A 12,318-nucleotide genomic window follows, 5' to 3' on the forward strand; every position below is an offset into this window, starting at 1 on the left:
AAATCTCAAAAAGACCTCTTGGGAATACAACTAGGCCAACGTTCAGTCAAACATGTATAAATATCTAGTAGAATCTCTCTAACCATATCCTTTTAATTTCTACAATTTATCGTTTTAATTCCCGATGCTATTTACTCTTAAGAAATTACTAACATAATTTTAAATTTAATCAAGAAAAAAATTAAAAGCAATCATGAATTTTAAATAGTACCGTTCACCCCCCTCTTGTGCTCGAAGTTACTTGTCTAACAATTGGCATCTGAGTTTAGCTCTTGTTAAGAATTAATCGTCTTAGGAGGAAAATTACTTTAAGCTATTCAGTAATCAAACCCCTATTTCTTAATGGAGAAGGGTATAGTTTATGGATAGAGAAAATGATTTTTTCTTCATAGAAGGGATGTATCTTGGTATTTGGAAAGCTGTGAAGGAAGGTCCATTTTTTCCTCACACAAAGTTAATAGTGTTGTAGAAGACAAACTTGAAAAGGATTAGACCAAAGATGATAAAGAAAATGCGAAACGTTGTTTGAAAGCGAAATGTGTCATCAGTATCGCTCTTGGTCTTGATGGGTTTTTGTGAGTTTCTCACTGGGAAACTATAAAAGAAATGTGGGACTTCCTCCAAATTACCCATGAAGGAACTACTGAGGTAAAGAGGGAAAGATTGAGTACATTAACCAATGAGTATGAACTCTTCTGAATAAAAATATGAAGAGAACATTAATCAAATGCAAACACAATTAACCCATATCACGAGTCATATGAAAGCTATGGAAAAACATTCTCAAATGAGAAATTAGTTATAAAAATTCTTATATGCCTAAAAATCATAGTTGGAAACCCAAAGTCACTATGATATGTGAATCTAAGGATTTAACGACTATGGACACGTAAACACACACACACACACAATCTCTCTCTCTCTCTCTCTCTCTCTCTCTCTGTAAAATTTCAAGAACACAAGATGGAATTAAAATGACTCGGTAATGACGAAGAAGATGAAAAGAAAAAAGAAGAAAAATATCACACTAAAAGCCACAAGCATTAAAGGCATGAAGCCAGAAGATAAAGAATGTCAAAGTAAAAATAATGATGGAATTCATATTTCATAAATTCAAAGAATTCCTAAAGCACCAAAGACAAGCTTCAAGGCTCCATAAGCAAAGTGAATAAAATTCCTCTTTCATTCCTACATGTCATCAATATGGATAGAAAGGTCACATAAGACCAAACTAACCTTAAAACCAGAGAAGAAACCAAAATAAAAGAAAGTTCAATAAATCACAGAGAAAAGAAAAGAGAGCATACATATCCTGGGATAACGATGATATGAAATCTTTAAATAAGGAAGAAGTGAACCTTTGTCTCACGAAAAATCATCAAGACGACAAGGTAACCTCTCACTTTTTTTTATCAAGATTTATTTCACATTTGTAAGAAGCTAACAAAAGAAATGAGTAAATTTGAACAAATTATCTCTACCTCAAAAGACACTATAATCCCGTCCTCAAGAGGTCTTCTTGAGAGTTTGACTATAAACTTTGAGTTTTTTAAGGTTAAGCCTATGAACCTTTATACAAGTTGATCTTGAGATTTTTACAGACTTATCCCAACCATAAATATCTTTTACCACTTGTTGAGCTAGAACCTTCTTAGAGATTTTCAAGTTGATTGACACACCACAAGTGTACGACTGTGCAAAGTAGTAAAAAGTTATCGAACCATAAAGATCAAATTTTAATTACCGAATTCCCTTCTATCGTTGTATATCTAGAGTGACCGAAAATTGGAGTTTTGTAAAACAGTTTAAATTAAAAAGAACTTTTGTAAAACAACTTAAATAGAAATACTTAAATATTTTGAAAGAAACAGGACGTAGGGTTCATGATCCCCACGCCAACACACTCATATGATCATTTCACTTCTATTTTAAGAATTTCGACACAGTTATATAAAATAGATAAATATATACAACACCTACTTTTGCCAATGTGTTGTCCTATCTATGATGAATAATTTGTATGCTTTCGCACGACCAAATTATTCGCCAAAGATTAGTTTCTTTTGCGTAACTATAAAGTTGGAACAATTCTCAATCGCGTCTGAGCACTTTTGTTGTATCAGACTTAATTGTTTAAAAACATGCGCTAGAGTACCAATACATAATCTTTAAGACTACGACCGGTACCTGAGAACTCTTTACTTTCGCACAAGCGTTGGAATGGAAAACTCGGGTTTTAAAATAATCTCGTAGTTTAAATTCTCGTAATCAATTAGTGAAGAATCTTATGAAAGGTCATGAGTTAAGTCTCATGACCGTTAGTCCCTAATGGATTACTCACTCATGGTGAAGAACAATACAATCAGAGCAATTATCACAATAAAAAATATGATTAAAGTAAAAATCATAAATTGAAAAAAACATGCTTTGCTTCAATTTGGTTCCTCTTTTTCTCTGGCTACCCCCTTAAATCCTGAAATTACCAAAAACATGATATCAAAGCATAAAATGCAATAAAATAAAGTAAATCGAACAAAAACGGGAAAATAATAAAGTAAAACGACTAATAAAAATGATGAGAAAACCACTTATCAAACTCCCCCAGACTTAGACCATTGCTTGTCCTCAAGCAACAAAGCTTGCTTATGCAAACTTTCGGATCAAACGGTTCAATGATGGAAAAGCTTACGAAAATGAAGCTACCAGTACTCATACGTGACTTTTCGCTCATATTGGCTAATATCCAGTTCTCTCGGTAATCATTTGACACAAATGGTATCTATAAGGACACTAACCATAGTGAGACTATGGACCCAAGTCTCCATTTCAGATACGGCTCAAATTTTGCTTTGTACTTAAGTATCATTTTCCAATTTTCCCTTCCCTTTTCATTTGGACAATCAAATTAAGCATTTGAAATTATTATTATCATTACATACACAAGACTGATTGAGAATTTTTGTTTAGACACCATTTCTTTTTTTTCTTTTACCGATGAATTTACACAATTTTGTGTGTTTATTTGTCCACTTTTGGACGAAGTTTGGGGTTCAACCATAATTAGGCTAAATAACCGGGTGAGGGTTATCCAACTTAGAAGGTGTAGTCGCTTTTTACCTCCTTTTCATCATTTAGGGGCTAAAATTATTTATTTCTCAACAAATCATACATGCTATGTGAATCTAAGTTATGTCAGACTCTCATTATAAACTAATTAGGGAGTACTTCTCAGAATTAGAGTATTATGGTGCAAATCTATGATAGACGGTAAATGTATCATGTTTCTAGCTTGTTTTTCCTTTGATTTCATTTGTGTTTTAAGCATTACAATTCATTTTTAAACTTTTTGTCTCCTATGTTTGTTTCCAGGTAGTAAGTGGTAAATGGAGCAAATCGAGACGAAAAAGGCTGAAGATCACACAAAAGGAGTGTTTCTAGTATAACATTTCTGAGTCCAACATGTTCATACTATGTCTCATGACACTCGTCGTGTTCCCCCCTTGGAGGCATGCCAATTGAAGGAGCCAGAGGCTACACGGCCAACCCGTGTTCACTGACACGACCCGTGTCACGTCTTAGGCAGTTACAAAACCTTTGGCTTTTGGATGAGTCTTTAGACCTTTTGGCTTTTGTAACACCCATTTTCTTTATGATTAGTGTTAAGTGTCAATTAAGCACGAAATTAGTGACTTAGGCTATGAATTAGTATAAATAAGGGCCTAAGGATGCATCTTTGGCATCATCTTTCATTATACCATGATAAACATTTGTTGTTCCTTTGTTCATAACTTAAGTTATTATCAATCCTTTGTAATTTCCAGTACTTTTATCTTAAGGAATGTGTTTTTTACTTTAGTTTATCGTTTTTTATTTCTCTACCTTTTATCAATTATTTTTGCAGTGTTTTTCAATTTGTTTATTGTTGTTGTCCATCTCACAATGAGTAAGTAGATCCTTAGGGACATGGGGTTATGAGAGTCCATCTCATGACTAACCCCTATTAATTTATTCATTTACAATTGTGAGAAATCTAAGTTTGCTTTACTTTAGAACTCGAATTCTAGTTCTTGTATATCACGATTGCAAAAGCAAAGTCAAAGTAGATGTTGATCATGTATTAAAAGATAATGATTCGACATCTGAAAGCAAGTTACTAAACAATTGAGTTTGAGGCGCCACTGACAAGACAACTTGATCTCAATTGAGAAACAATCAAGAATGTGTCATCATGTGACAAGGTGTACGCTCTTGATTGATATACACAACTATGTCTGGAACACGTTTAGATGTGCACGCCACGAAAATGGGTGATGCACAAATTTATCTAATTTTCTATAAAAATGGCGTAGAACTTATAGTAATTCAAACATGAATAATCTTAGGGTTAGGTCTAGATGAACGATCATAATTCCTAGTCCTGCTTTTTATTTACTATTAAAATCTATATTTCAATCTGCAATAAAAACAAACCATTTTCAATCACTTTAGATAGACACAATTGAAATAAGAATTGGTAATCACATATCTCTCTATGGGACCGATACTTTTTACTACTTGACACAACCATGCACTTGCGGTTCGCACGCGATCAAGTTTCTGACGCTGTTGCCGAGGACATTTTATAATATCAAAATTTTTATTTCAATGCTGTTTATATTAATGTACTTTTATTCTCTGTTTTTTTTCTTCTAATTTTGCACGCGAAGGACCCGTTTGATCGAAACTTTGGTTGAACCGGTTAACGAGATCGAGCGTTTTCTCCATGAAAGACGCTATCTCCAAGCTTTACAATAAATGGTCGAGGTTGACACTAAACCTCTCAAAGACTATGCAGTTCCCATTGATAAGGAGCCACATAGTAGCATAATACATTCACCCATAGCGACAAATAAATTTGAACTCAAGCCTTTACTAATAGGCATGGTTCAACAAAATCAGTTTTCTGGTTTACCTATGGAAAACCAAATTTGCATCTCTCAATTTTTCTCGATAATTGTGGAACTTTAAAGGCTAATGGCATTGACTAAAACGCCATTTGCCTTAGATTATTTCCATTTTCACTATGAGACCAAGGCCAAGCTTGGATCCAATCTCTGCTCACGAACTCTATAACAACTTGGGCAGAACTTAAAGCTGCTTTCCTTGTGCCATATTTTCTGCCAAGTAAAACTGCCCAAGTAAGGGGGAGGGGGGAAAATAAACAACTTTAGGCAGGAACATGGAGACTCCCTTTTTGATGCATATGAGCATTATAAGGATTTGTTGAGACTTTGCCTGTTTCATGGGCTTGACAAATGGTCAGTGATGCATACTTTCTTTAATGGTCTACTTTACTCTACAAGGATGACACTTGATGTGGCCACCTGTGATGCACTAATGAATAACCTACAAGATGTGGCGTGCAATCTAATTAAGGATGTGGCTAAGAACCACCACTCATGGGGTTCCGTCCGTGATAGAAGTGATAAATCCCCTCAAAAGGGTGGGCTTTACGAGGTTAGACAATTGGACCATATGAACACAAAAGTTGACGCATTATATCAAAAACTTGAGAATCTGACTGTGGCCCAATCAACACTTACACCGATAACTGATGTAACCCATACCGCTCCAGCAGGACCTTTTTGTGAGGTCTACGGAATTAATGGGCATGGCATGGGAGAATGTCACATGGTTCAAGTAGGAGAAAATAATCCATATACTGTAAATTATGTGAATAACCAAAGAGGAAACCCATACTCGAATACCTACAACCCGAGTTGGCGAGACTACCTTAACTTCTCTTACAAAAATAACCAGAATGCCTTGGGACCAATTGGGATCCCATAAAGCGCAACACCCAGAAATTTAAACTTAAATATCATGATGGAGAGTTTTTTGGAGACATAGACTCGACAAAATGTGAATTTAAGAATCAAAACCTCCACACAAATGAGGTGCTAAGACAACTATCTTCTAAAGTGGAATTTATGACCACTTATAATAAAATGCTTGAGACTCAAATCTCGTAAATAACATAACAACAAGCATCCACATATGTCCCTTAAGGACCGTTTCCTGGGAAACCCTAGAAAAATCCTAGAGTCCATGTAAATGATGTGCTCACTAGAAGTGGAAAGCTGGTAGAAAGTCCTAAGAGGAGTGAGGTTCAGGTAGAGAGTTTTGAAAATCAGTTGAGAAAGAAAAAAAGTGTTAAAATGGAATTGGAAGTTAGAGAGGAAGTTTCTACCTCTCCTAAAAAGGAGTTAGTTGAAGAGGTTGAGAAGGAAGCACCATATGTTACTCCTCCTCCCTACAAACCCAATATACATTTCCCTCAAAGGTTTGTTAAGGCCAGAGTAAAAAAATTTGTTGACTTGATAATTTTTTTTACGTGAACATGCTGTTTATGGAGGTTTTATCCCAAATGCCGACCTATATGAAGTTCCTTAAGGAATTCCTCTCCAAAAAGAGGATATTATAGGAACACGAGAGAATATCCATGACAACCACAACCAACGCGGTTATTCAAAATATGCCACAAAAGTTACAAGACCCTGGAAGTTTTTCAATCTTGTGAAAACTAAGCAAAATGAAAATATTAAAGGCTCTTAATGACTTAGAGGATAACATCAACATGATGCCCCCTATCTATATGCATAAAATTAGGAGGTGGAATAATAATCAAACCTACAAGTATGGCTCTGTAAATGGCAGACAAATCTGACAAGTTTCCGTCGGGATACTAGAAGATGTTCCTGTCAAGGTGGGACATATCTATATGTTCACTGATTTCATTGTCATGGGAATTATGGAAGATCCTCATGTGCCTATCATATTTGGTAGGCCATTCTTGTGAACCGCATGTACCATTATTGATGTTAAGAAAGGGACTTTGAGTATAGAAGTAGGGATTGAGAGATTGGATTTTATAATGACCACCATGTTGGAGGACCCCTACACAAAGGTCTCTTGCTATTTTATTGAGGCGGAAAAATAAGAGCCGCCCAAGCCAGGAGTAAAAGATAACCCGAGAGAAAAGGTTGTAAAAGACAAAAGGGTTACAAGAGAGGATGATGGTGGAATGAATGAGAAGATGAGTAAGAAGTACTTACCATCCCACAAAAGAAAAGAAAAATGGAGTAGTATGTATGAGAAGATGATTTCAAAGTGGGTATAGATCCCTAAGAAGAAGAATGAACCACCCTGAGCTCTTTTAGTGATCCTGAGCTTTCTTCATTTTATCTTGGGTTATCTTGATTTTATCCGTGGTTTCTTGAATTATCTTGAGACCAAAAATTCCCTTTTCACCTACTTCAGGCAACACAATGGTGACCGACACTTCCTCCCATATAAGGCTTCATATGGGGCCATTCCAATACTTGCATGGTAACTGTTGTTTTAGGCAAATTCTATTATAGGAAAGTGATGTTTCCAAATTCCACAACCCTCTAATATACATGCTATCAACATGTGTTATATATCTTGGATGGTCCTCTCCATCTGCCTATCATATTGCATTTGGCTTGTAGTACTCAAATTTAGATTTGTTCATATTTATTTGTGTAAATCTCTCCAAAATATCGAAGTGAACTTCAAATATCTATCTGATACTAAGTTGGATGGAACACCATGCAGCCAGACAATTTCCTCTATGAATAACCTTGCGATATTGACACCCTTATATGAAGTCTTAAGAAGCAAAGAAATAGGCTGATTTGGTTAGCCAATCCATAATCACCCAAATTGAATCATGCCTTCCAAGAGTACGAAGCAATCCAATAATAAAATACATAGAAATGATGTCCCATTTCCACTCAGGTATCTCCAACTGTTGCAACATGTCACCTGGTCTCTGGTGCTCAATCTTCACATTCTGGAAAATCATACACTATGCCATATAAACCTCAATGTCCTTCTTCATACGTGGCCACCAAAACCTTTTCTTCAGGTCTTGATACAACTTTGATGAACCAAGGTGGATTGAAAATTCACTCTTATGCACCTCATCCAGAATTAACCTATTTAATTCCAAATCATTCAAAACTCACATCTGTTGGTTAAACAAAAGAACTCCGTCATAGGCTCGAATAAAGCCAAGAAGACTTACTTTGGTTTTCAATTCTATGTTCGACCACTGTGTCTGACGAACTCTTTCTATTAGATCAAATGTGATACTCATGTTTCTGAATAAAACCCCGACCTGAATCCACGCGAACTGGAGGTCAAGGTTTCATAACTTCTCCATTAGATCATACTCTAGAATCATTAATTCAGCTCTATGAATCTCTTTCCTACTTAGAGAATCAGTCGCTTTATTAGCCTTCATAGGGTGATACTTCAAATCAAAATCATAGTCTTTAAAGTACTCCATCCACCTTCTTTGACGCATATTAAGTTCCTTATGATCAACAATATATTTCAAACTTTTGTGATCACTGAACATCTCAAGATGGACTTCATACAAGTAATGTCACCATACCTTGAATGCGAAGTCAATAACATCTAGCTCAAGATCATGGGTTAGGCTACTACTTGGCCATTTTTTACGAGTATAACACCCATGCCCTTCTTTGATGCATCACATAAAACTTTATATGACTAGTTTGGGTAAGGGATTACCAACTTCCACCACCCTCTAATATACATGCTCTCAACATGTGTTATATATGTTGGATGGTCCTCTCCATCTGCCCGTCAGATTTCATGTGGCTCACGGTACTCAAATTTAGATTTGTTCATATTTGTTTGTGTAAAGCTCTTCAAAATATCAAAGTGAACTTCAAATCTCTATATGATACAATGTTGGATGGAACACCATGAAGCTAGACAATTTCTGCTATGAATAACCTTGCGAGATTGATACCCTTATATGAATTCTTAAGAAGAAAGAAATAGGCTTATTTGGTTAGCCAATCCATAATCACCCAAATTGAATCATGCCTTCCAAGAGTACGAAGCAATCCAATAATAAAATACATAGAAATGATGTCCCATTTCCACTCAGGTATCTCCAACTGTTGCAACATGTCACCTGATCTCTGGTGCTCAATCTTCACATGCTGGAAAATCATACATTGTACCATATAAAACTTAATGTCCTTCTTCATACCTGGCCGCCAAAACATTTTCTTCAGGTCTTGATACAACTTTGATGAACCAAGGTGGATTGAAAATTCACTCTTATGCACCTCATCCAGAATTAACCTATTTATTTCCAAATCATTCAAAACTCACATCTGTTGGTTAAACAAAAGAACTCCGTCATGGGCTCGAATAAAGCCAAGAAGACTTACTTTGGTTTTCAATTCTATGTTCGACCACTGTGTCTGACGAACTCTTTCTATTAGATCAAATGTGATACTCATGTTTCTGAATAAAACCCCGACCTGAATCCACGCGAACTGGAGGTCAAGGTTTCATAACTTCTCCATTAGATCATACTCTAGAATCATTAATTCAGCTCTATGAATCTCTTTCCTACTTAGAGAATCAGTCGCTTTATTAGCCTTCATAGGGTGATACTTCAAATCAAAATCATAGTCTTTAAAGTACTCCATCCACCTTCTTTGACGCATATTAAGTTCCTTATGATCAAAAATATATTTCAAACTTTTGTGATCACTGAACATCTCAAGATGGACTCCATACAAGTAATGTCACCATACCTTGAATGCGAAGACAATAACATCTAGCTCAAGATCATGGGTTAGGCTACTACTTGGCCATTTTTTACGAGTGCCCTTCTTTGATGCATCACATAAAACTCTATATGACTGGTTTGGGTAAGGGATTACCAACTTCCACCACCCTCTAATATACATGCTCTCAACATGTGTTATATATCTTGGATGGTCCTCTCCATCTGCCCATCAGATTTCATGTGGCTCACGACACTCAAATTTAGATTTGTTCATATTTATTTGTGTAAATCTCTCCAAAATATCGAAGTGAACTTCAAATATCTATCTGATACTAAGTTGGATGGAACACCATGCAGCCAGACAATTTCCTCTATGAATAACCTTGCGATATTGACACCCTTATATGAAGTCTTAAGAAGCAAAGAAATAGGTTGATTTGGTTAGCCAATCCATAATCACCCAAATTGAATCATGCCTTCCAAGAGTACGAAGCAATCCAATAATAAAATACATAGAAATGATGTCCCATTTCCACTCAGGTATCTCCAACTGTTGCAACATGTCACCTGGTCTCTGGTGCTCAATCTTCACATTCTGGAAAATCATACACTATGCCATATAAACCTCAATGTCCTTCTTCATACGTGGCCACCAAAACCTTTTCTTCAGGTCTTGATACAACTTTGATGAACCAAGGTGGATTGAAAATTCACTCTTATGCACCTCATCCAGAATTAACCTATTTAATTCCAAATCATTCAAAACTCACATCTGTTGGTTAAACAAAAGAACTCCGTCATGGGCTCGAATAAAGCCAAGAAGACTTACTTTGGTTTTCAATTCTATGTTCGACCACTGTGTCTGACGAACTCTTTCTATTAGATCAAATGTGATACTCATGTTTCTGAATAAAACCCCGACCTGAATCCACGCGAACTGGAGGTCAAGGTTTCATAACTTCTCCATTAGATCATACTCTAGAATCATTAGTTCAGCTCTATGAATCTCTTTCCTACTTAGAGAATCAGTCGCTTTATTAGCCTTCATAGGGTGATACTTCAAATCAAAATCATAGTCTTTAAAGTACTCCATCCACCTTCTTTGACGCATATTAAGTTCCTTATGATCAACAATATATTTCAAACTTTTGTGATCACTGAACATCTCAAGATGGACTTCATACAAGTAATGTCACCATACCTTGAATGCGAAGACAATAACATCTAGCTCAAGATCATGGGTTAGGCTACTACTTGGCCATTTTTTACGAGTATAACACCCATGCCCTTCTTTGATGCATCACATAAAACTTTATATGACTGGTTTGGGTAAGGGATTACCAACTTCCACCACCCTCTAATATACATGCTCTCAACATGTGTTATATATGTTGGATGGTCCTCTCCATCTGCCCGTCAGATTTCATGTGGCTCACGGTACTCAAATTTAGATTTGTTCATATTTGTTTGTGTAAAGCTCTTCAAAATATCAAAGTGAACTTCAAATCTCTATATGATACAATGTTGGATGGAACACCATGAAGCTAGACAATTTCTGCTATGAATAACCTTGCGAGATTGATACCCTTATATGAATTCTTAAGAAGAAAGAAATAGGCTTATTTGGTTAGCCAATCCATAATCACCCAAATTGAATCATGCCTTCCAAGAGTACGAAGCAATCCAATAATAAAATACATAGAAATGATGTCCCATTTCCACTCAGGTATCTCCAACTGTTGCAACATGTCACCTGATCTCTGGTGCTCAATCTTCACATGCTGGAAAATCATACATTGTACCATATAAAACTTAATGTCCTTCTTCATACCTGGCCGCCAAAACATTTTCTTCAGGTCTTGATACAACTTTGATGAACCAAGGTGGATTGAAAATTCACTCTTATGCACCTCATCCAGAATTAACCTATTTATTTCCAAATCATTCAAAACTCACATCTGTTGGTTAAACAAAAGAACTCCGTCATGGGCTCGAATAAAGCCAAGAAGACTTACTTTGGTTTTCAATTCTATGTTCGACCACTGTGTCTGACGAACTCTTTCTATTAGATCAAATGTGATACTCATGTTTCTGAATAAAACCCCGACCTGAATCCACGCGAACTGGAGGTCAAGGTTTCATAACTTCTCCATTAGATCATACTCTAGAATCATTAATTCAGCTCTATGAATCTCTTTCCTACTTAGAGAATCAGTCGCTTTATTAGCCTTCATAGGGTGATACTTCAAATCAAAATCATAGTCTTTAAAGTACTCCATCCACCTTCTTTGACGCATATTAAGTTCCTTATGATCAAAAATATATTTCAAACTTTTGTGATCACTGAACATCTCAAGATGGACTCCATACAAGTAATGTCACCATACCTTGAATGCGAAGACAATAACATCTAGCTCAAGATCATGGGTTAGGCTACTACTTGGCCATTTTTTACGAGTGCCCTCTTTGATGCATCACATAAAACTTTATATGACTGGTTTGGGTAAGGGATTACCAACTTCCACCACCCTCTAATATACATGCTCTCAACATGTGTTATATATCTTGGATGGTCCTCTCCATCTGCCCATCAGATTTCATGTGGCTCACGACACTCAAATTTAGATTTGTTCATATTTATTTGTGTAAATCTCTCCAAAATATCGAAGTGAACTTCAAATATCTATCTGATACTA

The sequence above is a fragment of the Lathyrus oleraceus genome, chromosome 7 (genome assembly GCF_024323335.1).
Source record: "Lathyrus oleraceus cultivar Zhongwan6 chromosome 7, CAAS_Psat_ZW6_1.0, whole genome shotgun sequence".
NCBI classification, from domain to species: Eukaryota; Viridiplantae; Streptophyta; class Magnoliopsida; order Fabales; family Fabaceae; genus Lathyrus; species Lathyrus oleraceus.